This window comes from Camellia sinensis, chromosome 3, assembly GCF_055761805.1.
Source record: "Camellia sinensis isolate YWXY chromosome 3, ASM5576180v1, whole genome shotgun sequence".
In the NCBI taxonomy this organism is placed as follows: domain Eukaryota; kingdom Viridiplantae; phylum Streptophyta; class Magnoliopsida; order Ericales; family Theaceae; genus Camellia; species Camellia sinensis.
Genome location: NC_138963.1, coordinates 40,097,887 through 40,125,315, shown reverse-complemented (window position 1 = coordinate 40,125,315; position 27,429 = coordinate 40,097,887). Strand labels below are relative to the sequence as shown.

General features: G+C 36.9%; 2 long non-coding RNA genes across 3 annotated transcripts; both read right to left on the bottom strand.

Moving 5' to 3' along the window:
• Positions 1 to 9,791: 9,791 nt before the first annotated feature.
• Positions 9,792 to 12,276, bottom strand: LOC145820960 (uncharacterized). The gene is made up of 4 exons (XR_014363002.1): positions 11,850 to 12,276; positions 11,374 to 11,440; positions 10,945 to 11,063; positions 9,792 to 10,059 (listed from the first exon to the last, which is right to left on the bottom strand). It is a non-coding gene; the product is annotated as an uncharacterized LOC145820960 (long non-coding RNA).
• Positions 12,277 to 12,376: 100 nt separating this feature from the next.
• On the bottom strand, positions 12,377 to 14,788 carry LOC145820959 (uncharacterized). 2 transcript variants are annotated; one of them, XR_014363000.1, is made up of 5 exons: positions 14,697 to 14,788; positions 14,514 to 14,571; positions 13,295 to 13,487; positions 12,768 to 12,848; positions 12,377 to 12,599 (listed from the first exon to the last, which is right to left on the bottom strand). It is a non-coding gene; the product is annotated as an uncharacterized LOC145820959 (long non-coding RNA). The 2 variants fall into 2 exon arrangements; XR_014363001.1 differs by having other exon boundaries at positions 12,377 to 12,589.
• Positions 14,789 to 27,429: the final 12,641 nt, after the last annotated feature.

Here is a 27,429-nt window from a genome sequence, read left to right as displayed (position 1 = left end):
CAACCGTCAAGTTCCATGACACATTTCATTGATTAGTTTCAGTTTGCCTAATCATCATGCATTGTCTACAACAATCACGACTATCCTCCACCGATAGCCCAAGCAGTTATTTCTAAACAGAAAATAAATGCACCAATGGATATTCAATCAACATTTCATTTCCTCATTTCTCACCATTAATTATCCCAATTAATTAAACAATGTAATTAGGCCATTTTCCATAATTACCATTTCAACCCTTAGGTCCCATTTTCATCAATGATTCAATATCAATTCCATTTCTCCATGCCAAACATGCATCTAGGTTTATTATGAATAAAACCCCAACTTTTGTAAAATTACACAAAAGCCCCAAACTTTCACAAAATTACCAAACCAAGCCCAACATCTCAAAATACCAAAATTTAAAGACAAAACCCATAGAGAGGAGTAGGATATCCCTACCTCAAATTCGGAGTCCCAAAGGAGAAGACAACAAAACCCAACGTGCTCCAAAACCCGAGATTTTCAGATTAAAATGAAGCCCTCGACGATCAACAACTTTTTTGTAAAGGCCAAAGGTGAGTAAATCACTCCTAGTAGATCAAAACCTAGAGAGAAGGTAGTATCTAGAGTGAGAAGCTCAACAATGGTGTTTTTGGAAAAGTAAGAGAGAGAAGAGGAAATGAAAAAGTGATTTGAAGAGTCACAAATTCGGGACTTTAACCCAGGTCTCCGCTCGAGCGTAAAACACCCCGCTCGAGCGGCCACTCACAGACTTCCGCTCGAGCGGCCAACCTCCCGCTCGAGCGCAGAATGCACTCGCCCAGCACTTTTGCAGAACCAGGCCTCCGCTCGAGCTCCCAACCCTACGCTCGAGCGTCCACTCACACAGATCCGCTCGAGCGTCCAACTCCACGCTCGAGCGTACAACACTGCACAACAAATACTGGATGGGTGTATTACCCGCTCGAGCGCCAACACCTCCGCTCGAGCGTACAGGCCAAAAATCTGGGCAACTAGTTTTGGTTTCTAAACTCAACCAACCTGAAACAAATCCGCCCAACACATCCTATAACTCAAATACGAAGTAAAAAGGATGTAAACAAAATAATAAACAACCACCAATCATCCACGGACACATGTCCGGATCACTGTACAACAAGGGTAAACCCGAGATCGCTATAACCTCCCCCCCTTAAAGAATTTCGTCCCTGAAATTAAACACAAGTTTTCAAAAACAAGTTTTCCTCCATTTTAAACAATGTTATATTTTAACATTCAACAATTCGACCCATTACCGGTCATCCCATCCCTTTAACAAGAGACATATCACAATATGTAAACAACATATGTATTGCCAACATGCATCAACATTATGCACTATCTTTCCAATTTCAACAATATAATCAACATATATAGTGTCACATTCAACTTCCATATAAGGCAAGTTCCAAAACATACTTCCAATAATCAAAACATTTTCAATAATCAAAACATTTTCAATGTTTCACAACTTAAGACATATATAAAAGTTCTTAAGTTCAACAAAATGTAAAATTTAAATACAAGATTACATATCAACAAACAAGTCCGGATATTTCTCTCGGACTTCCAACTCACGTTCCCAAGTGGCTTCCTCCACTCCGTGATGTTTCCACAAGACTTTCACCAAAGGAATGGTCTTGCCACGCAGGACCTGATCCCGCCTATCCAAGACCCGAACCGGTCTCTCCTCATACGAGGCATCCTCATCTACCTCTAAATCAGTCTAATCCAACACATGTGATGGATCTGGCTCATACTTCCGAAGCATACTCACATGAAACACGTCATGCACTCCGGACAACTGCGGCGGTAAGGCTAACCGATATGCAACCTCACCAATCCTCTCAAGGATCTCAAAAGGACCAATAAACCGAGGGGATAACTTCCCACTCTTCCCAAACCTCATCAGACCTCGTCTAGGTGATATCTTCAGAAAGACATGATCACCTACCTCAAACGCCAAAGGCCTCCTCCTACGGTCAGCATAAGATTTCTGCCGACTCTGGGCTGTAACAAGCCTCCTACGGATAAGCTCAATTTTCTCCGTCGTCTCCCTAACCAACTCCGGACCCAACAAAGGTGCATCACCCACCTCGGCCCAACACACTGGAGACCTACACGGTCGGCCATACAAGGCCTCAAACGGTGCCATACCGATGCTAGACTGAAAACTGTTGTTGTAGGCAAACTCCACCAAGGGCAAGTGCCTCTCCCACGTCCCACTAAAATCAAGGACACAACCCCGAAGCATATCCTCGAGGATCTGAATAGTACGCTCGGACTGCCCGTCAGTCTGAGGATGATAAGCCGTACTAAAGGTCAACTTAGTGCCCAAGGCACTCTGCAAACTCTGCCACAACCTAGCAGTAAAGCGAGGATCTCTATCTGAGACGATCGTCACTGGGACCCCGTGCAATCTCACTATGTCCCGAATATACAAGTCGGCAAGATGATCTACCGAATCTCTCACGCGCATAGGAATGAAGTGCGCCGACTTAGTCAACTGGTCTACAACCACCCAAATAGCATCACTACCCCGTTGAGTCCTCGGAAGACCCACAACGAAGTCCATAGTGACATGTTCCCACTTCCACTCGGCAATAGGCAAGGGTTGCAACAAACCCGCTGGCCTCTGATGCTCGGCCTTCACTTGCTGGCAAGTAAGACATTTCGATACGAAAACAGCCACATCTCTCTTCATACCCCGCCACCAAAACTGGCGACCCAAATCCTGATACATCTTAGTACCTCCCGGATGCACCGCAAGGCGCGAATAATGAAACTCTCGGAGTACTTCCTCGCGGCAAGACTCCGGTACAAACAAACGGTCTCGGTATCTCACACTCAGGTCGGGATACACCGTCAAACCCTTCTCAACTTTCCCACTGGAGATCTTCTCTCGGAGGGATTCTACTTCAAGGTCACCTCTCTGTGCCTCTAACACTCTAATCACAAGTGTAGGCTGCGCAACAACAGAAAACAAGGCCGCATCCTCAATAGATTCGCCCAGTAGCAAATCAAACTCGCCAAGTGCTCCCAACATCTCCCATTCCCGGATGGCTATACAAGCTACATCACTAATGGATTTTCTACTAAGGGCATCGGCCACAACATTGGCCTTTCCCGGATGATAGTGCAACTCAAAATCATAATCCTCGATGAACTCCATCCACCTCCTCTGCCTCAAATTCAAGTCTCTCTGTGTAAACAGATACTTCAAACTCTTATGATCCGAGAATACCTCGAACCTCTCACCATAAAGGTAGTGCCTCCAGATTTTCAAGGCAAAAATCACAGCTGCTAACTCTAGGTCGTGTGTGGGGTAATTCTTCTCGTGTATTTTCAACTGACGTGAGCCATAAGCTACCACTTTCCCTTCTTGCATCAACACACAGCCCAAACCCTCTCGTGAGGCATCACAATAAACCGCATAACCCAACCCTCTCTCCGGAATAATCAACACCGGAGCGGTGGTCAATCTAACTTTCAACTCTTGGAATGACTTTTCACAAGTCTCACTCCACAAACTTGACTCCCTTCCGAGTCAGTCTAGTCAACGGTGACGCTAACCTGGAGAAATCTTTCACAAACCGACGGTAATACCCAGCTAATCCCAGAAAACTGCGAATCTCAAACACACTCTTAGGCTGTGCCCAATCTTGCACTGCCTCTACCTTGGATGTATCAACAGACACCCCTTCCCCGGATACTACGTGGCCTAAGAATTTGACTTCCCTCAGCCAGAACTCACACTTCCCAAACTTGGCATACAGCCTATGGGCTCTAAGCAACTCAAGCACCACTCTCAAATGTGCCTCATGCTCCTTCTCTGAAGGCGAATAGATAAGAATATCGTCTACAAAGACGACCACAAATCGGTCTAAGAACTCCCGGAAAATCCGGTTCATCAAGTCCATAAAGACTGCCGGTGCATTGGTAAGCCCGAATGGCATCACCAGAAACTCATAATGGCCATACCGCGTACGGAATGCCGTCTTAGGAATATCTTTCTCCCTGACCCTCAACTGATGGTAACCCGATCTCAAGTCTATCTTAGAGAAACAACGGGAACCCTTCAACTGGTCAAACAAATCATCTATACGGGGCATAGGGTACTTATTTTTAACCGTAGCCCGATTCAATTTCCGGTAGTCAATACACAATCTCAAGGCACCATCTTTCTTTTTAACAAAGAGGGCCGGTGCTCCCCACGGTGAAACACTAGGGCGAACAAAGCCCTTATCTAGCAATTCTTGGAGCTGAACTTTCAACTCAACCAACTCTGCTGGAGCAAAACGGTAAGGTGCCATAGAAATCGGCGCCGTGCCGGGCACTAAATCAATAGAGAACTCTATCTCTCGGTGAGGTGGCAAACTAACAAGATCTTCGGGAAAGACATCCGAATACTGACAAACCACCCTCGGCAATACATGCTGGGTCTCACCACTCTCACCACTCTCAAAGCTAGCAAGTAGACTACTAAGTTCACTTCGCCCTCGCGAATCATACCCCGGTGGCAAAACACTACCAACCCGGTCTCCCAAGAAATGGAACCACTCCCCGCTCAAGGTACATAACGTGACCCTCTGGCGGTAGCAATCAATAACAGCCCGGTATGACGATAACCAGTCCATACCCAAAATAACATCAAAGCCCTTCATGGGCATGACAACAAACGGAAAAGGAAGCCTATAATCGGCGACCTCTATATCACATCCTCTAACACCCTGTTTCAGGATCAACTCACCACCCAAAGGCGATACCACACAAATAGGAGATGCTAACTGTGCTAACTCCAATTCCAAAACCGATGCAAATGCAGCAGATACAAAAGAATGAGATGCACCCGTGTCTATCAACACATTAGCAACTGAGTTGCAAAACAGAAAAGTACCTCTCACTACTGATGGAGCCGGTACTAAATCCTGCGCGGTAACAGCATACACGCGCCCCGTAGGCCCTTGGTCTACCTGCTCACCTCTCGGAGCAAAAGACTACTGCACAGACTGGGATGACGAAACCCCCGGATTGGCCCTCGAGGCCTGCACAGACTGAGCTGGCTGAAAACCCTGCGTCTGCCTAGAACCAGACGCTCCCGAAGTGGCACTCAACTGTGGGCAAAACCTCTTCAGGTGCCCAGGCTGTCCACACTGATAACAAGTCAAGAGCTGCCCCCTGCCCAAACTCTGACTCTGCGGTCTAGCTGAAGAAGAAGCAGCAGCTTTCTGACCCCCACCCTTCTGCGGGCAAACTGAAACCTTGTGACCCAGCTGGCCACACTTGTAACAAGTGAATTCCCCCTGACTGCCTCTCCCCGAGCCTACACTCGGCACTGGAAAGGTCGATCTAGAGACTGCACCCTGAGACTGCTGAGGGTTATAACCCTTCTGTCTCCTGCCATCACACTGACTATCCTGGCTCCTCTTGGAGCCCCTCTGTTCTTCCTCCTCCTCCTGCATCATAATCTCCATATGAGCAGCAGCATCAACTAGGTGTCTATACTCTCGGATGTAAGACCCACCAACTCTCAACTTGAGGCCCCGCCTCAACTTCCGCTCAAACTCATAGCAACGGCGTTCCTCAGACGCCACCAGTTCCGGTGCAAACCTGGACAAACTGGTAAAAGTAGCCTCAAACTCGGCCACTGACAAGCCCTGCTGTTTAAGCCGGCTAAACTGATCCCTCAGCTTCTCCCTAGCTGCTGCAGACAAAAACCTCTCCTGAAAAGCATTTATAAACGCCTCCCAAGTACCGCCCACACGAGCCTTCTCGTACTTCCACCATTGACCCGCATCTCCCTTTAGTTGGAAGGATGCCAAGGTCACTTTCAGTGCTCCGTCCTCGATGCCAAGCATCTCGAACGTCTTACTCATTTGCTCTAGCCACTCATCAGCCTTCAGTGGCTCCTTCGGATCCCCAATAAACTCGTCCGGATTACACCAGAAGAACTCCCTCTTCAAGAAGGAAGGCCCTGCCTCAGCTGCCTGATTCCCAGCTCTAAGAATACCCAAAGCTCCTGCTATCTCTCTGGCCAAGGCACCCATGGCCTGCTGACCCACTGGCTCGGCCACATTGGCCTGCCCAACTCCCTCCTGTACTGCCGGAATCTCCCCCGGTAACGGTGCTTCCTGCCTCGCGGGTCTACCACGCCTAGCACCTCTTCCTCGTCCTGACATCCTAATAAAGGTAACACAGAACGTTAGCACATTCACAAATGTGCCGAAACTAAACACTCACGTCCTAATGCATGGACAACTGTAATTCACTCCACATAAGCACATAAACACATAAGCACTTACGAATTTCATTTCCGGATAATAATAGTCCCGAGGCGTTACTAGAGTTCCGGTTAGAAACAGCATTGATCAAGTGCTTTTCCAACAAGACTCCCAGAAACTCAAGGATCCAATCAACATCCCAGAAATTAAATCCCATACCCACATAGTCACATAAGCATGTTAGCATTTAAGCACATAGCATATGATACTACATCTAAGTCTCTATCAAGCGAGACAAACCCATTGTGATACTAATCACTTTCCACGTACCCAAAGTATTCGAACCCGATACGCTCTGATACCAAGTTGTAACGTCCTCAAAATAACAACAATAAACCCATCATATAAGACATGCATTTACATATAAACTAACCACATTCTTTTATTCATTAGAGTTCCATTACATTTGTATTACATGTTAACCTCATAACAAAAATGCCCTAAAGGCTTACAGCTTTCCAAGTTAACACTTGGTTACAACAAAGAGTACTAACTCGATTACACATTAAGCCCTGGGCTTGAAGTTACATGTAATACATCAAAAGTTAAGCGACAAAAGCATGTCCGTCACTAGCCTCCCAGCTATGTCCTTGGAGGTGGCATGCTTCCTGCACCTGAAAATGATATTCCCATATAGGGTGAGCCACAGCCCAGTAGAAATACACTAAACCAACCATGGACAATGACTAAAATATTAGCAATTGATAGATGGTCAACACTGTTACACCCACATAAATCACATATTTATGTCATACAACTTATGAGTCTAAGTTACCTTTCATTTTCCCTTTTTTCAACAGATAAGCATGCTAGCTCTATCATTATTTCCACAGATATGTATAAAAACTATATCTCACATTCAGATAAGCATAAAAGCTATATCCACATTCTCAACAGATATGTATAACAACAATATCCCACATTCACAGATAAGCATATAAGCTGTATCCACACTTCTCTAGACAAGCATATGAGCTGTGTCTACGGAGTTCATCCCCTATCTTCTCCCAATACTATCCGGTTTAGAGGTACATCCCCTATCTTCCCCTAAACCGCGGAGTACATCCCCTATCTCCTCCTCTACACATAACGTATATAAACACATTGGTTCTATATACAATCACCCAATACATACAATTAATGTATTCTATCAACCGTCAAGTTCCATGACACATTTCATTGATTAGTTTCAGTTTGCCTAATCATCATGCATTGTCTACAACAATCACGACTATCCTCCACCGATAGCCCAAGCAGTTATTTCTAAACAGAAAATAAATGCACCAATGGATATTCAATCAACATTTCATTTCCTCATTTCTCACCATTAATTATCCCAATTAATTAAACAATGTAATTAGGCCATTTTCCATAATTACCATTTCAACCCTTAGGTCCCATTTTCATCAATGATTCAACATCAATTCCATTTCTCCATGCCAAACATGCATCTAGGTTTATTATGAATAAAACCCCAACTTTTGTAAAATTACACAAAAGCCCCAAACTTTCACAAAATTACCAAACCAAGCCCAACATCTCAAAATACCAAAATTTAAAGACAAAACCCATAGAGAGGAGTAGGATATCCCTACCTCAAATTCGGAGTCCCAAAGGAGAAGACAACAAAACCCAACGTGCTCCAAAACCCGAGATTTTCAGATTAAAATGAAGCCCTCGACGATCAACAACTTTTTTGTAAAGGCCAAAGGTGAGTAAATCACTCCTACTAGATCAAAACCTAGAGAGAAGGTAGTATCTAGAGTGAGAAGCTCAACAATGGTGTTTTTGGAAAAGTAAGAGAGAGAAGAGGAAATGAAAAAGTGATTTGAAGAGTCACAAATTCGGGACTTTAACCCAGGTCTCCGCTCGAGCGTAAAACACCCCGCTCGAGCGGCCACTCACAGACTTCCGCTCGAGCGGCCAACCTCCCGCTCGAGCGCAGAATGCACTCGCCCAGCACTTTTGCAGAACCAGGCCTCCGCTCGAGCTCCCAACCCTACGCTCGAGCGTCCACTCACACAGATCCGCTCGAGCGTCCAACTCCACGCTCGAGCGTACAACACTGCACAACAAATACTGGATGGGTGTATTACCCGCTCGAGCGCCAACACCTCCGCTCGAGCGTACAGGCCAAAAATCTGGGCAACTAGTTTTGGTTTCTAAACTCAACCAACCTGAAACAAATCCGCCCAACACATCCTATAACTCAAATACGAAGTAAAAAGGATGTAAACAAAATAATAAACAACCACCAATCATCCACGGACACATGTCCGGATCACTGTACAACAAGGGTAAACCCGGGATCGCTATAAATAGGATAGTGACTTTTTGAATTTTTAGTTTTTTTGAATTATGCCAAACTAAGCCTAAATAAGTTAATATAACAAAATGTGACATCAAAATTATAATTATTTTACTTTTTTTTCTCACAAAAGTCAAAAAAATCAAAAAAAAAACTAAATGAATTTTTTAGTCCCGAGTTAAAAAAGTCATAACTAAAAAAAATTAACTAAAAAATCAATGCCAAACGGAGACTAAATAAGTAAGAGAGGAGCAAACATAAGATAGAACAGTGCCTCAAGCTCCAAGTTTTGTATGAGACAAAATTTTTGAGGCCCACTGTGTCTAGAACATCGGCAAAGCCCAATATGAAGATTTATTTAAGGGGAAATTACCCATAGGTCCCATGTGGAACATGTAGACACCATTTAATCTCATAACTTTTTGAGTACACCCAAAAGTCCTTTCACTAGAAAAAAAATTGTTTTTTGCGACGGCAAAACGCCGTCGCAAATACCCCAATTGCCGTCTCAAAAGGTTTTTGCGACGGTAAAATGACTTTTTGCGACGGCAAATGGGGGTCGCAACAAAAGGGGTTGCAAAAGGGTTTTAGCGACGGCAAGTGCCGTCGCCTTTGCTTTTGCGACGGGAAAATTCTTTTTTTGCGACGGCAAATTTCTGTCGCCAATAATAGATGAAAATCTGAATTTTTTTGCGACAGCACCGTATTGCCGTCGCTAAAAGGGTTTTTGCGACGGCAAAAATACCGTCGCTAAAAGTGTATTTGAGGCAGCAACCTAAACCATTTCTAATGACTATTGTCGACGGCTAAGATACTGTCGCTAAAGGCCTTATTTTTCAATAATATTCCCTATCTTTTGCGACAGTAGAGGTGCCGTCGCAAAAAGCCTATTTCAAATTTCTTTTTGAGACAGGATGTTCTGCCGTCTAAAAAAAAATTAAAAAACAAAAAAAAAACCTGTAATAAAATTATTAAAAATATAAAAATGACTTATATTAAATGAAAAATAACTATAAAAAAAAACCAATAATTATATAATAATTAAAAAGTCCAATATATAAATAAAAATTCATCTATAATTAAAAAACAAATTATATTCTAACATTAACAATTCCATCTTCTAGTTAAATGTAAAATACCACTGAAACACTACAACATAAAAACAAAGCCAAGGGCAAAAAAAAAAAAAAATGTACATAAGATGGTCACTAGCTACATTAATACTAGAATTGCTTTAATTACATATCATATAAGATTAACCCAATCCATGCCATGATTGTAATTGTTTTCTGGCACATAAAAAATATTTCCAAACCCTTCCATCCCAAACTCCCCTAGAAAAGGTGGATCCATGGCTTCCATGGAGAACAATGAAGTCGGGCTGTTGCTTGAAACACCATCGCATCTCTCCAGTAGCCTCTGTATCTCCTTCTCTGCCTCGGAAAGCTGTTGAGGTTGAAGAAGATACAACAAAAGAGCTAACTCAGTATCTAAAAAATATACTTGAATTTAAAATTCAAGGCTTCAACCTAACAGACATGTAGCTCTATAAATTTTGAGTTGAAAGAACAAATAAAAGGATTGAAGAATTACTCCAAGAGAACAAAACTCTATAGGAAAAATTGAAAAATATTCATCAAATGATAGTAAATCAGAATAGGAAACAAAATTAAATTAGACTTCCTTTTTGAAAATTGCAAACTAAGGGTTGACGAAAATTCACAATTTTACGGCACTCTAGAAAGATATTTAGTACATTAATGATTATTGTATGAGATGATGATCAAGAATACTCATAGCCATAGTCTATATATATATGCTTTTCTGCAAGTTGTGAAACAGAGTAATTATATTTGATTTAGTGATATGGTGACAACAAAGAGTAAAACGTCAGGCCTAAAGGATTGTCATCATTTGAGCAACATTTCTTCACCTATTAGTGAGGACTGGGGAGTTTAAAACTAAACCAATGAAGATGTTTACCTTAAGACGGACGATGAATTAAAAAATGTAGAGAGGGATTTTAATAAACTTAAACTTCAACATAGGTGATCTTGGGCGAAAGAGATCAACTATTTGAGATGGTAAAGAATTGATAAAAAAAATTCTTTGATAAATCAATTATACATTTAAAAAAAAAAAAAGAACATAATTGAACAGACATCTGCCAAATGCATATTTTCTTCTAAAGAAGGCCACACTAAGCTCGCACAGTGCTGTATGTCAAAGACACAAGCACAAGCTCAAGCTCAGCCTATTGGATACATACAACTGCCACATTAACAGAAAATAAGTGTGCTAATAACATGATGAAAAAAGAACAAGAGGTACCTTAAATATGTACATTGATTGAATGATCATCGGCCTCTTGTAGTCTAAGGATAAGAGTAAGCTTGATAGTTTCTCCGAGCAAGATAATTTTTTGAAGACTGGATCAATCTCATGCAGCGCTACACAAAACATACAATATGAGTGGCAATACAATGTATTCACCCAAAAAGAGTGGCAATATAATGCCAACCAAAAAGGCATAACAAATGTCAGTGTACCATCCACTCATTTCCTCTTTTCGATCATTTGGATTGTCATAGCAATTCATTTACTAACTTTATTAGAATCCAAATAAGATTATTGAAATTTAAAGATATAAATGAAAACATTCAAAGTAATTATAGAATTTAAGGGGATGACAGAGATGATATGAATTCTCCACATACATACATCCAAGAAGGAAGAAGAAGAATAGTATTCCCCACATACCATGTCCAACTTTGTTAATTGAGAGTTGCTTTGGTTGCTTTACGTTACCATCTTCATCAAATGCTTTCTGTGTCCAACAATACCAAATGTCAACATGGCCATGTAGCCAACATTCTACAAGGACTACAACTAAAAAAGTCACTGAAATTAAAAAAAATAAAATTTTAAATGGAAAAAAGGTGGGGGGGAAATTAAAATACTGCTTGATTAGAATTCTAGAAGTGAACCTGTTTCACAGCACAGCAGCAATCAAAGCATTTTTAACTCTTTAAAAAGAGTACAATAGAAATACTATCTACACCGTATCTAAAAGTTAAAACAAACAATGATTTTTATCTAGCTAATAGATTAAAAGAATCAAATCAAACGTAGAACCATGATCTCATAAAAATAAAATTAAAAAAATTAAAACAAAACAAAAAAATATTATAAACAAAAAAAAAAAAAAACTAAGCCATCTTTCATAGTACTACTACCTATAGAAACATGACTGCAAAGCCCATATCCATTTGCCTTGCACCTGGTGGAGGCATTGTCTGCCTTGCACCTGGTGGAGGCATCTCCATTTGCTCAACAATCCTTCGAATCTGGGGCTCAAAGCCCATATCCAACATTCGATCAGCCTCATCCAAAGCCAAATACTTGATCATCCGAAGAGAAACTCTTGCCCTCTCTATCATATCTACTAAGCGCCGCGGTGTGGCAACTAATATGTCCACACCCTGTTCCAGATTACGGAGCTGCATAAGCACAGGTTTGCCCATTTACCCACAAAAACAGAAACAAAAAAAGTTAAGTGCATGGAATGTGTTGGACACAAGTAAAAAAATCAAAGAAATCATTGATATTTCACATTTCACAACCCTCAATCTGGTCTTCTACATATTAGAATTCTTGCAACACTCCAACTCTAATTGCACAAGAAAGAAATCCAAAACGTCAAATCCAAGGGAAGGAAATACAAATTAGCACTATAAACTAGTCAAAGAAATCATGTATGCATGAGCAAAACTTCTGATTTTGTATAAAGAAATTAACGTTGATTGAAGGAAATGAACTTACTAGGCAGACACAGTTTAAGTGAATAGATCTACTATGATTTTTGATAACTTTCTACTCTCTTTTCAGAGTGTGACACAGGAATAAACAATGGGGAAAACTTACAGGACTCTTTCATAGTAAGATTCAATAGTAGGTCTCCAAGATGGAAAAACTTCTGGAATTTCCTAGCCAGACAACACCAGAAATAATGTTTTCACCTTAGGAATCATGTACCCATTGTACAAAATGTATGCTAAATGACATATCACAAAATGCAGGAGAAATGAAATTGTTATATGAGGACACATTAAGAGAACATAAACAAATGACAGCACACGAAATTATTAAAATACCTTCTGAAGGCCATTGATTCAGATTACTATGACTTGAAATGCTTTCCAGGGGACCAATATAGAAACTTTCTTTTGAGTCACCTGTACTCCAATCAGTAGAAGATAGTCAACCCCAAGTTCTTTTCTCCATTACACCAATGAAATATGTATTAATGAGAAAAGAACCGATTAGAGTTTCTCCATCTAATATCAATCATACCATCAATCAATGAGTTTCAACCCTGGCTTTAAATTCATGAATTGGAAAAAAGTATCTTTAAGACCACATCCTGTTTAGACTGAATCACAAAATCTTTGTAAAATCATTGCCAAACTTGCTATTATTTGTCAATTTATGCTTCCACCAAAATTTGAGAGCATTCATTCAAATTTTCAGCATATTCAATCTCGATACCATACAGATACACTTTTCTGAATTTTTTTTTTTTTTATAATCTGAAAATTTCAACTTACATCGGCACATTTCCCACTTTATATACAATTTGAAAGCATCACAAAATTTGTTAAAAGTGAGAGAACAGTAAAACCTTTAGAACTTGAAGAAGGGTTGAGATTCTCGGCATACAGTGGCGTATAACCTCTATTTTCTTTGTGAAGCAATTTCATCTTCTCTTCAGGGGGGAGTGAGAAGAATCTTTTGCTCTCATCAAACACTTGCTTAAGCAGTTCTTGCTCTACCCCATAGTTTATGACGTAAAAGAAACCACATTCTATGCATGCCTACACCACACATCCGAATACTAATGAATTTGGGAACATGATGAGTCGTTCTAAAAAACAAATCAAATTAATATCATCATTGTGACAGCTTCATACACATTACTGGCCCATTTCTAACAGTTTATAAGCTTTCTAGTTAATTGGCTTACCTTAACAATTAACAACCATATGCTTATCACAAAGAATTCTTTAGGCTGTGTTTGTGGAGAAAAAATAAAAAAGGAAAGAAAATGTAGAGGGAAAAAATAAAATAAAAAAAGAAGCTTAATTCAAATTTCCCTTCCCTTTTCTTTTCCCCATGTTACAAAATAAGTTGTTTGGATAACCCAAGAAATTTAATAATATCACTGCACCATTCATAGCTTTTAACATCATAAACTGACATTGCATAATTAATGAGTTTATCTATTCTATTATATAATGCGAGCGCCCAAGTTGGCGTGAACACTGTCGCCCATTTTACCATTCCCAAACTGCCCTTATACAATTACCTCAGTTTATTTTCAATACACACCATCTAGTTAAGCAAATGACTTCCCAAATGACACTATATCACTTGTCCACTATAACACTGCTGCTTTTCTAAGCTGAAATATAACTAAGTATGTAAACATTCAAGTCCAATGGGATGTCCAAACACGCCCTAAATGCACAAACATGTAACTTGATTTTAATTTCTGGGTACTTTTGTCTTGATTTGCATATATAATATACCAAATCTGAAAAAAAAATTAAATTAATTAAAAACAAAAACACACAGATTCATATTTCAGATTCAGATTTAGATTTCAGAATTAATAAAATTAACATACAGATTTCAGATTTCACAACTAAGATCAACATTACACAGTGTGAGACACAACTAAGATCAGATTTCAGATTACACAGTGTGATCAACTAAGATCAACATTTCAGATTCAGATTAACATACAGACATTACAGACATCACAGAATGAGGGAGACATTACACACACAGATTCGATCGGTGCAGTGTAGAGATGAGAGATCAGGGAGAGAGAGACTTACCTGTGAGACAATGTGAGTCTATCGGGGCGAGAGAGAGAGAGAAAGAGATGAGACTGATCTGATGAGATGAGAGAGTGAGGGAGACAGATTAGATCAGAGATATATCTGATATATATATATATATATATAAAACAACCATCGGGCAAAGAGAGAGAGAGACAGAGATTGAGAGAAAGAGTTTACCTGTGAGTAGATCGGCGGTGCGATGATCGGTGCGAATCGATGAGATGAACAACGAGAGAGTGAGAGAGTGATCGGTGCAGAGATGAACGAGAGGCGACTGAGAGAGTGATGTAAGGGAGACGATTAGATTTAGGGTTTTTTTGGTTCTAAGAATTGGGAGGGTTTTTTTTGGTTCTAAAGAATTGGGGATTTTGGGGGGCGCAGGAATGGAAAAAATGGGTTTTTTTAAAATATTTTTTAAAAAATATTATTTAAATAATAAAAATATTATTTTCATTTTTTTATTTTGTAATAGAAAAATTTTTTTTTTAAAAATTCATCATAAATGAATATTTAAATAATATAAATAAATAAATAATAATTTTTATTTTCTTTTCGTTATTAAAGTTGAAAATTTATTTGTTTCATATATATTTTAATGAAAAATATTTTCCACTAAAATAAAAATGAGGGGGGGATGAGAAAAAAAAATTAAAAAAAAAATTTCATCATAAATGAATATTTAAATAATAAAAATAAATAAATAATAATTTTCATTTTCTTTTCGTTATTAAGGTTGAAAATTTATTTGTTTCATATATATTTTAATGAAAAATATTTTCCACTAAAATAAAAATTAATTTTCTGTAGTCAATGAAAAATATTTTTCTGCGGCCTATTTTTTTTTATTACTAAAAATCATGAACTAATTTTTTATGGTAGAGGAAAAAGAACGGCAGCAGTAGTGAAGGTGGTGGACAAGAGATGATGGTGATGGTGATGGCGAAAGAGATTAGTGGTGAAGTTCTGGTAGTGGTAGTGTAAATGGAGTGGCAGGGGTGAAAGAGAGGTAATGGTAGTAGTAATGGCAGTAGTGGCAGTGGTGGTAGTGGAGTGGTGGCAATAGTAGTAGTAATGGTAGTCGTAGAGGTGAAATGGCGACAGTAGAAGTAATGGTGGTAGTGGAATGGCGTTTTGCAGTAGTGGTGAAGGTCGTAAAAGAGATGGGTGGTGAGAGAGAGAGAAAGAGATGAGTGAGAGACAGATAGAGAAGAGAAAGAGATAGACAGAGACAGAGTGATGAGCGAGAGAGAGAAAAAGTGGTCGCTAAAAGTGCATTTTCTTGTAGTGGAAAGCTCAGTAAATAGAGAAGAGATAAGGGAGATAATGAGCAATGTGAACACAATGGGGGAGAGAGACAAACAGACACATAGAGAGAAAGAGAGAGAGAGACAAAAGTGAGAGACAAACAAACAGACACAGAGAGAGAAAGAAAGAGAGAAGAGTGATAAGTGAGAGAGAGATAAAGAGAGAAAGAGATATAGAGAGAGAGAGACAGAGAGACAGATAGAGAAATAGATAGAGAGAGACATATAGAAAAATAGAGAGAAACAAGAGATGGGAGAGACATATAGAAAGAGAGCGTAAAGAGATGAACGATAGAGAGAATAGAAAAATAGAGAGATAGAGAGAAAAGAGATGAGCGAGAGAGACAGAGAGAGAGAAAAGAGAGATGAGCGAGAAAGACAGAGAGAGAAAAGAGATGAGAGAGATAGAGAGAAGAGAGATGAGCGAGAGAGAGACATAGAAAGAAGACCAATGAGAGAGATAGAGAGAAGAAAGATGAACGAAGGACACACAGACAGACAAACAAACAGATAGATAGACAAACAAACAGAGAAAGAAGAGTGGTGAGTGAAAGAGAGAAAGAGAAGAGTGGTGGTAGTTGAATGTCGTTTGCAATAGTGGTAAATGTGGTAGAGAAGATGGGTGGTAAGAGAGAGAGATGAGTAAGAGACGAATAGAGAAAAGAGATAGAGAGACAGAGTGATGAGCGAAAAAGAGACAAAGTAGTCGCTAAAAGTGCATTTTCTTGTAGTGGATCGATAAATCGATAGGGAGATCAATAAATAAAGAAGACATATAATTCAAAACTCTGTTTAAAACTTAATTCAAATCAATTTTTTAAATATTTTAAATATTTAAAAAATATTTTAATTTTGGAAGAGACAGATAAAGAAGAGAGATAGAGTGATGAGCGAGAGAGAGAGAGATAGACAAAGTGGTTGCTAAAAGTGTATTTTCTTATAGTGGATCGATAAATCGAGAAGGAGCTCGATAAATAGAGAAGATGTGAATAAGAGAGTAAGCAAGGCGAACATAGTGAAGGAGAAATAGACAAATGGACAAGTAGACACAGAGAGAGAAAGAAGAGTGATGAGTGAGAGAGAGACAAGGAGAGAGAGATAGACAGAAAAAGAGATAGAGAGAGAAAGAGAGAGAGATGGAAAGATAGAAAAAAAGAGAGAAACAAGAGATGAGCGAGAGATAGACAAAAAAAGAAAGAAATAGAACGAAAAGAGATGAGTGAGAGAGAGACACAGAAAAAGAGAGAGACAGAAAGAGAAGAGAAACGAGCGAGAGAGATAGAGAGAGATAGAAAGATAAGAGAGAGAGAAAAAAAAAAATGAAAGAGATAGAGATTAGAGAGATGAGCGAGAGAGATAGAGAGAAGAGAGATATGCGAGAGACACAGAGAGAAAATGAGAGAGAGAGAAACAGGCAGACATAGAAAGAAAGAGAGATAGAGATAGAGAGAAATGAATGAAAAGAGGTAAAGAGAAGAGAGAGAGATAGAAACAGAGAGACAGGAAGATGAAAAAATAAATGAAAAGAGAAATGTTATATCAAAAGAGTAAGACGACATTATTTTTTTAAATTCTTTTTGCAACAGAAAAATACCGTTGAATTTATTCAAACCATTTTGTGACTGTATATGTATGAAGCTATCTCAAAACCGCAACACTATGCTAGGTTAGAGTTTTCCAAAAACTCTTTTGAGAAAATTATACTTTCTTGTTTTCCGTGTTATATTGTTTTTACTGATTTTTTTAATATTTTAAGTATTTTTTTAAATTTTTAGACACACCTAACATAAATACACCTAAAAATTTTAAAAATTGTAAAAAAAATCTTTTAAAAATTCACTAAATACCAAAAATATAAAAAAATACAATAATTCAATACATTTTTTTTTGTATTTTTATGTATTTATTAATTTTTAAAAATATTTTTTCATAAATTTTTTATTTTTTAGATACATCTAAGTAAGGTACATCTAAAAAAAATATTTAAATTTAAAAAATATTCACTAAAAAAAAAAACACGAAAGTCACTTTTTGTGACGGTAGAAAATGTTGTCTCAAAAAAGCAGAGTATTTGCGACGGCACCATTTGCCGTCTCAAAAAATCAGAGCATTTGCGACGGCACTATTTGTCGTCTCAAAAAATAACAGTATTTGCGACGGTATTTTCTGCCGTCGCAAATACTCTCATTTTTTGAGACGACAAATGGTGCCGTCGCAAATACTCTCATTTTTTGAGACGGCATTTTCTGCCGTCGCAAAAAGTGACTTTTTGAGACGGCAAGTGTGCCGTCGCAAATAGTTCTGTCTCATATACCCAGTTTTCTTGTAGTGTTTCCCCTCTCTCTCTGCTTTTTGCTTCCCTCTTTACGCCTCCTCTAACCCTAATCTCAGTCCTAAAGTCAAACAAGAAGGCAATGAAGAACAAGAACAAGAAGACGATGAAGAACAAGAACAAGAAGATGCTCATCTTCAGATCTGTGCTTAGATTGAACAGTTTTGTGTATATATCTTTGTCAATTTCTCTCTCTTTCTCTCTCTATTTACAGATTTTTTTTGGGATAGTTGTTGATCTATGGTTGTTGTTGTTGATGATGAAATAGATCTATAATATCATTGAAACAGATCTGTAATGACTCAGATTTGTACAGATATCACACAGATTTGTAATGAGAAAATTTTCGAATTCTGAACAAGTAATTTTCGAGTTTTAGTCACAGGCGGTGAAAACTGTAAAATTTTGCAGTTTCAATTTTTTTTTTTTGATGCTGGAATGAATCATGGTTTAAAACTGTAAAATTTTACAGTTTTATAACATTTTTTAGAACTGTAAAATTTTACAGTTTCATTACATGTTTTAAACATTCCGACAAGTCTCCAGCGATGTTGAACATTCCGACGAGTCTCCGGCGACCGTTTGACGGAAGTCCGACGATAGTAAGATGTGAACAGTGTCTGTAAATTAAAAAAAAAAAAAAGAATTTTTTGGTAACAATTAAAATTATATTGGACTAATTGGTGCAAGTATTTTGTTTTGGGATTAACTGGGTTTTGAACTAAGTACATGAGACTTATCAGTAAGTTCCCCTTTATTTAAAGACCCACAAGACAATATCTATGACCCCCAAAAAAAAACCACAAAGAAAACTCTGTGGTGCCTAGTAGTACGTTTAGAAATATCCACCTCCAGCCTACGAAGAATCTGTTAGTTTTTGGAAAAAATTTAAATAAGTCTATATTTAAAAAAACAATTATATATCAGTGAAATTTTTTATAAATATTAATAATTAAATTATTAATTTTTTTCACCAACTTGTAATAATTTTGTGAAAATACCATTGGGTAATAATTTCCCCTTAATTTTTTAGCAAAGAGTTTTATGCAGATGTTAATTAATAAATTTTAAAATAATTACAAATTATTTACGTCATTTATTACTATATGATAATTTTAAATTTGTTAATGAGTTCTCTTCGTAAACTTATTAATAAGTACCTAGTATCACTTGTTTCTGTATTGTCTTTAGTCCATTATCACCATGTTATGGGCAATTTGAGCTCAATGCATAGCTCGTTTTTATGCATCTTCAGAGGTTATGTGCGTAAATCATTGAAAAGTTAAACGAGCTCAATGCATAGCTCGTTTAATCTTATAATCATAGTCATCTGAACTTTAAAAAAGAAAATAATTTTCTAAACTCACAAGAATACTATGTAATCAGACAAAAATTAAAGGTGTGAGTATATTTTATCCAAAAAATTATATAATTAGAACTTGCCATATAAACAATCTACTATATATTTTGTGGGTGTTGATTTATGACCACACAATCAAAAGGGGAACTCAGCTGGAGAGCACTAGTAGAATAGATTAAGCCTAACAACTTACACATAATTGTAATTTTTCCTTTAGACTTTTTTGTCTCTTTATATTTATTGTAGCAATTTTGTCCAAGCCTATGTCTAGGCTTTTATAGACTTTGGTAGAAAGGTGCAAAATTTTGGCCGTATTGGTGTGTTAATTTTCTACAATGAAATAATGTTAGGATAGACTAGGATGACTTTATGATTTTGTTTGTATATGTAAGATGTCTTCTATAAATTGGCTTTCAAGCTAACATAATAGACGATATAAATTCTCTCCATCCTTTAGTTTCCTACTTCGTCTCTAACTTCTCTTAACTCCATCATAATTCCATTGGTATTAGAGTTTGGTGACGAGCTTGGTGAAGAGCTTTTGAAAACAAGATCAAGCTATGTAAGTATTTCTATATATGTATAAATTTTAATATATATATATAAGTGTGAATGGTGGTCTAAATGATATAAAAAAAAATGAAAATATTATTCGTTAAGGTTATTGTTTAATTGTGTATCCTTTGTATTGTATATTTTCATAATTATTTATTTCATTTATAATTGTTGTAAAACCTATATACTTAGTGTATGTCAAAGGCCATATACTCATTATGATCTTTTGACTAGTGGCCATAATTAGGCATTTTTAAGTCTTTAAGATCATAAAGAAAAGTTTTAGGTACCAGATTATACACTAGGAGGGTCTTAGGTACCAACAATAATCTATAATGGCAATTAACACTGAGGATATAATATGCTTTGGAAATATAAAAAATAATGTTAATAATAAATATGACCATAATTTGCATATTACTAAAGGATCTGCAAATATAAATAGTGTGCGTTCTAATTTAAATAATATTATTGATATTATGTGTTCCTATTTTTCTAAATTAGATAAAAATCAAAAAAATAAATCAAAATTATCTAGAAACTAAAGTTGAGTCTATAAAATCTAAAATAGACAATTTAGGTTTTATAATAAATATTGACTTAAACAAAGAAGCAAAAACCCAAATAAACAATTTGGTGACAACATTAGAAATTATATCCTTCATAAACAATGATGGAATGAATAGTCCAAGACATAACTCCATTCCTTTCTATTATTTTTATTATGGAATTATGATAAAGTTATGGAGTTAAGAGAAGTTAGAGATGAAGTAGGCAACAAAAGGATGGAGAGAATTTACATTATCTATTATGTTGGCTTGAAAGCCAATTTATAGAATATATCTTGTATATACAAACAAAACCATAAAATCATTATAGTTTATCCTAACATTATTACATTGTAAAAAATTAGCACACCAATATGGCCAAAATTCTGCACATTTCTACCAAAGTCTAGAAAAGCCTAGACATAGGCTTGGACAAAATTGCTACAATAAATACAAAGAGACAAAAAGGTCTAAAGGAAAAACTACAATTATTTGCCGTATTATGACAATTACAATTATATACACTTCTAGCCTCTCCGTTGTTCAAAGAGATAGAAGAATATAGATAAGATTTGGTTGATCTTATTTGTCATGTAGCGTCGGCTGAAAGGATTTGTCTGGCCACTTTCCGTCTAATAATGCAAGTTGGTCCACGTGTCCTGGAAAATGTTGGAGTTGATCAAGAGAAAACTGCATGTGATAGTAGGGTCCACTATGCTTCTATCCGGTTTATGAGATTGTGATATTCTTCATCAGTCTCTGATGGAGGAGAATCAGGATCCTGGCTGTATTGCTCATTCCGAAATTGTTCTACATCATCCGCGGTCATGGCTAGCTCTAACGGAAAATCCAAATTATTTCTCTTTTTGAGATTTAATAACATGTCAAGAGCCTCACTAATTTGTGTAGGAGACCTTTGATATGTTATGGGAAAATAGGTTACAAATAATATTCTACCATTTGTGACCATGAATGGCAATTTTGCTGAGCCATGGATATTAGACGTTACTTGTGAAACAGATATTAGACTGTCTATCCAATATTCTGTCAAAGAAAGTTTTTGAATATTTTTTAATCGTTCTCTTCGTTGATCTTTTTCCAAACAATCATCTTCAAATTCAAAATCTTCAGTTTCTTTGAGATACCAAATCTAATATGGTTGGAAAAAATGTTCTCGTTCCCACCAACCAATAGTGCTGGAGATCCAGAAAGTAAAATATTTACTCCATCGGAAGCCTTTTACCACCCATGAGAGCATAAGCATTGCTTTTATGATCATTGGATATTCTATCTAATGGATTGGATCTAAAATTTGGAAAATAATTTAATTAGTTATTTCTCAATCTATGTCTTCAAAAACCACATGTCATGGTTTGCCATGATGGTTATTTTGGGAATTCTATCGTTAAAATTTAATTTATCACATGATCGTTCTAAGATTTGTCTAATCTTATCATGATGATCCTCAACTCAATTTTTGATTATCATAAAAATTTCTTTTAGAAGCAAAGTTCTTACTTTTTCAAAAAGACAAATTCTTTTTTTTTTTTGGTTCAAAAATTGGATCAGAAAACTCATCTGATATGAGGTCTGATACCATTGCAACCATACACACTTGGTAATTTTAATTTTTGCTTTTCCTCTTATAATGGGTTTTCCTCTTTTAATTGCCATTATAAATTCTATGACCAGAGAAGATTTGGCTTTTCCTCTTTTATATCATTTAGACCACCATACACACTTATATATATATATATCAAAATTTATACATAGATAGAAATACTTACATAGCTTGATCTTGCTTTCAAAAGCTCTTCACTAAGCTCTGATACAAATTACAAACACAAAATGAAAGGAGTTTTCTACTAATTTTATTATGGAATTATGGAGTTAAGAGAAGTTAGAAATGAAGTAGGTAACAAAAGGATGGAGAGAATTTACATTGTCTATTATGTTGGCTTGAAAACCAATTTATAGAATACATCCTACATATACAAACAAAACCATAAAGCCATCCTAATCTATCCTAACATTATTACATTGTAGAAAATTAGCACACCAATACGGCCAAAATTTTACACCTTTCTACTAAAGTCTATAAAAGCCTAGACATAGATTTGGACGAAATTACTACAATAAATACAAAGAGACAAAAAAGTTTAAAGGAAAAACTACAATTATTTTCCATAAGACGGTGTATATAATTGTAGAAACTGTAGAAATTGTCAAAACATGGCAAATAATTGTAATTTTTCATTTATTGTCTTTGTAATTTTGTGTGGAAACTTTGTAAAAGCCTATTTATAGGCTTGTAGACTTTGTAGAAACTTGAAAAGTTTAGGCCGTATTAGTATGGTAATTGTCAACAAGTAGATAGGTAATAATGTTAGGATGACTTTATGATTTTGTTTGTGTATCTAAGATGCATTCTATAAATTGGCTTTCAAGCCAACATAATAGACAATGTAAATTCTCTCCATCCTTTTGTTGCCTACTTCGTCTCTAGCTTCTTTTAACTCCATAACTCTATCATAATTCCATAATAAAAATGGTAAAAATCTCCTTTCCTTTTGTGTTTGTAATTGGTATCAGAGCTTGGTGAAGAGCTTTTGAAAGTAAGATCAAGTTATGTAAGTATTTCTATCTGTGTATAAATTTTGATATATATATATATATATACGTGTGTATGGTGGTCTAAATGATATAAAAAAAATTGAAAATATTATTCGTCAATGTTACTCTTTAATTGTCAGAATATGGCAAACTTACCATGCTGTTACATTTTTCATTGACTTTTTCCAGTTTTAGATTTTTCCCATTGTCTTAACCATTGGTATCAGAGCTTGGTGAAGAGCTTTTGAAAATAAGATCAAGCTATGTAAGTATTTCTATCTATATATAAATTTTGATATATATATATATATATATAAGTTTGTATGGTGGTCTAAATGATATTAAAAAAAAAAAATTGAAAATATTATTCGTCAAGGTTACTCTTTAATTGTGTATCCTTTGTATTGTATATCTTCATAATTATTTGTTTCATTTATAGTTGTTGTAAAACCTATATGCTTAGTGTATGTCAAAACCCATATACTTATTAAGATCTTTTGACTAGTGGCCATAGGTATTTTTAAGTCTTTAAGTTCATAAAGATAAGTTTTAGGCACTAGATTTTATATTAGGAGGGTCTTAGGTACCAACAACAATCTATAATGGCCAATAACCCCGAAGATATAATATGCTCTGGAAATACAAAAAATAATATTAATAATAAATATGAACATAGTTTGTATATTACTAGAAAATCTGCAAATATAACTAATGTGTGTTCTAGTTTAAATAATATTACTAATATTATGTGAAGATTTGGTTTTCTAAACTACATAAAAATAAAAAAATATAAATAGTGTGTGTTTTAATTTAAATAACATTACTGATAAAATGTGAAGATTTGGTTTTCTAAATTAGTAATAGCACCACTGGAATATTGAAGATTTGGTTTCCATTTGTAACGAAAAAGTATATTCTGACAAATCTTTTATTTCAGATTCATTTGGTTTAGATGTCTGAATATTAGTTGGAACTGGGTTAGTTCTTATTTGACAAAAATTATTTTGATAAACAGGTATAGCTGATGCATTGTAAAAAACTTTTTTAGCCTTCGTCATTGTAGCTAGACTTTTCGCGCTCCTTTCGGAAGACGAATAAGCCCTATAGTATCGGACTCTCGTGGTTCTGAATACCAAAGAGTCGAAATCCGGCAAATCTTTTGAAAAATCGATTGTGAATCAAATTGTCAAAAATGGACTGTTTTGCCAGATACAGAGTCGCCACCTAAATATTTTTTGGAAAATTTAGGAAACCCATAACTCGTGCTAAGGGCCACGTGTCTGTCATCACCAAGATTGTCTCAGCTCGGGAACTTAGGTACGAGAGGGGAAGGTCATGAATTGAGCATCCCCGCTCGCCCGATCAAAGATCGGCCTCTACTACTCATGATGTGAACCTTATTTACATTATATGCGCACACAAGTATAGACTAATTTTCACGAAAGTTGGAACGTTTTGATTTAATGTTTGTTTTGAAAAAGTGTTTTGAATATGTATCATTTGAAATCCCATATATATACATTAATCAAAATATCATAATTTCAGGAAATAGTCTTCATCCACAGGCATTCAAACGGTATATCAACTAAGCATTTACCCTCATGGTAATATGTTTGATATGACAACAATCACACTCATGCACTATGCTAAAGTAAAAATGCTTACCTCAAATTTCCGAAGGCGAATCAAAAGAAAGAAAATAGTTAGAGAAAAAGAATGCACGATCCTAAATAATGCAATATGATTAATGCAACACATACAACGTGCAGTTAATAGGCTCGGCTACTAGCATGGCATGTGAGTTAATCCAAGGCATGTGATAGCGCATGTGTTCAAGTAAAGAGTTTGAAATTGACATTCGAGTAATATGATGAGTCGAACTTTTATGCATGCAAAACAAATGGATGCAGTTCATGGAAAATGCTAAGGAAAACATGATGCTATATACTATTCATCATAAGCAGATAAATAAAAGGGAGAAAGAATGGGGGTTGGAAGACATGTACAAATTATTACATATTTGTCCTCACGCAGGAGGGTCCGAATATCCGAGTGTCCAAATTAACTACTTATTACAAATCCAAATGAATTAACAAGCTAAATTAACTAATTATTACAAATTCAAATTGATCTAAGTAATAATTACGACATATTACTATTGAACCATTAAATCAAAGACACAGGAAGCGAGGAGCCACACGTATACGAATAAGAATATCCTCCCGGAAACTCTCTGTTTAGTGTCTAGTTTCTGTTTTGTTTCGTAATTAGAAAAATAATCTGTTTTCATCCTAGCCTCTTTTTTGTTCTGCCATAAGAATGACCACTGATTTTTGATACTGCCTTCCTGCCACAGAAAAGAAACAGAGCACAAACAAAGTGTTTCTAGGTGATGTTTATCCTCTCTGCTCCACCCTATCATGAAACAAATCAAGGGAGGACGCAAGGTTATTGCGTGATGATCCATGGCTCGATGGGACAAAGTCTCAATGAATGAAAAGAAAAGACCAACAAGACATCCTCCCTATCATGGAGTTACCTCAAGGGAAGTGGTAAATATTGACTCTTGAACCATTATCATCACTAAGAGTATGTAATGATTCAAGACTCGGGTTCAATTAACGTCCGATTGAACCCAACTTGATTTTATTATCTTATTTTACCTCTTTTAACCCATTTATTAGCCCTTTTAATTACCTTGCCATTCTTTAGTCATTTTAGTCCAACAATGAGAATTATGTCCACTAAAATAAGAGAAGCGTCAAACAAGGAGTTGTTCTTGGCATGAGAGAGATGTAATGCCCTGGTAATGAACCTCCGAAGAGATTAAACCATTTAGCATGGAATATCTCTTTCTCATGCTAAAAACAACAGATATGGGACTTTAATTCACCACTTTTAATTAGATTACAACAATATACAATATAACAATAAATCAAAGCAAAAGAGCAAAATAAGCTGTTAGGTTTTATTCTTGGCAATCCCGTTTGACAAAACTCCTTTCAGTTGTATTTATTTTCGCACTTTTTATTTCAGTGAGACTATGAGTGTTTAGATGCGAATCCAACCCGAATTGTGTCTTTCAGAGAAGTTTATGATGCTAAAGCTTTCAAGATTGCCACTTCGCTGATTATGACGGGGATCGAGTTGCCCGGTCAGCTCGCGGGGGTCGAGGGGGCAGCGCCCCTTGGCGGGTCCGGGGCAGCGCCACGGCGGGGTCGAGGGGCAGCGCCCCCGAAGCAAAATGCAAAAATGCATTCCAAGTTGCCTGTCCGCTCGAGCGGAGAATCCCTGGTTCCAGCAGTTTTTGGTCGCCTGCAAAAGTACTGAGATGTGTGATTTCGCGCTCGAGCGGGATTTCTGGCGCTCGAGCGGACCTCTGTTATATCACGCGCATATTTTGCTGAAGACGCTCGAGCGGGCAGTTGGGCGCTCGAGCGGAGATCGCGGGATAGATTCTATAAATTCGCGTGTTGGGTCAGATTTTAGGATCACTACTCCAGATCTTCTTTTTGTGTTCTAGGGTTTATATCTGGGGATACTTTGTGAGTTTTCTTTGATGTTTTATTGAGTATTCAACTCATGGTTTAAAGAGAATACATCAAAGGTTGTGTTTTGTTCTACAAAAGAGAGAGTTGTTCTTCGGTGGATTCTGAAGAATTCGAGCCTGAAGCTTTGGTGGATTCCGGGGTGGCTCATCGTAAAGACAATTCCGAGGTGAAGATGGGGTTGGAAGAGGCACATAGAGGTTGGTTCAATTAGGCGTGGTGGATTCGCTAGGTAATTGAGAGTATACCTGTGTAATTCCTTTAAATCTTCTTAGTGGATTGTTCTTGTGGCTGTTGCCCGTGGTTTTTTGATCACAGTTGGAGGTGTCCAATTGTGATTTTTTCCACGTTAAATCGTTGTGTCTCTTTGTCTTGATTGTTTGATTGGGATTGTTATATTCTGCTTAAAATTGATACATAATCACAAATCAACATCTAGGGGATTTCTAGATTTTTTCATAAGCAAGAAATGCAAGAAAATAAAAGGTTTGTGAAATTCACCTTTGAAGGAAATGATGAACTCTTTAGTTTACAAACTCCCTCTTGATCACCCTCAAGTGTAGGAAATGTGTTCTCAAATCCTCAGTAGCTATGGAAGCTTGGAAGTGTTTTGGCTCAAGATTGAAATGTAGACAAATTTTCCTCTTTTA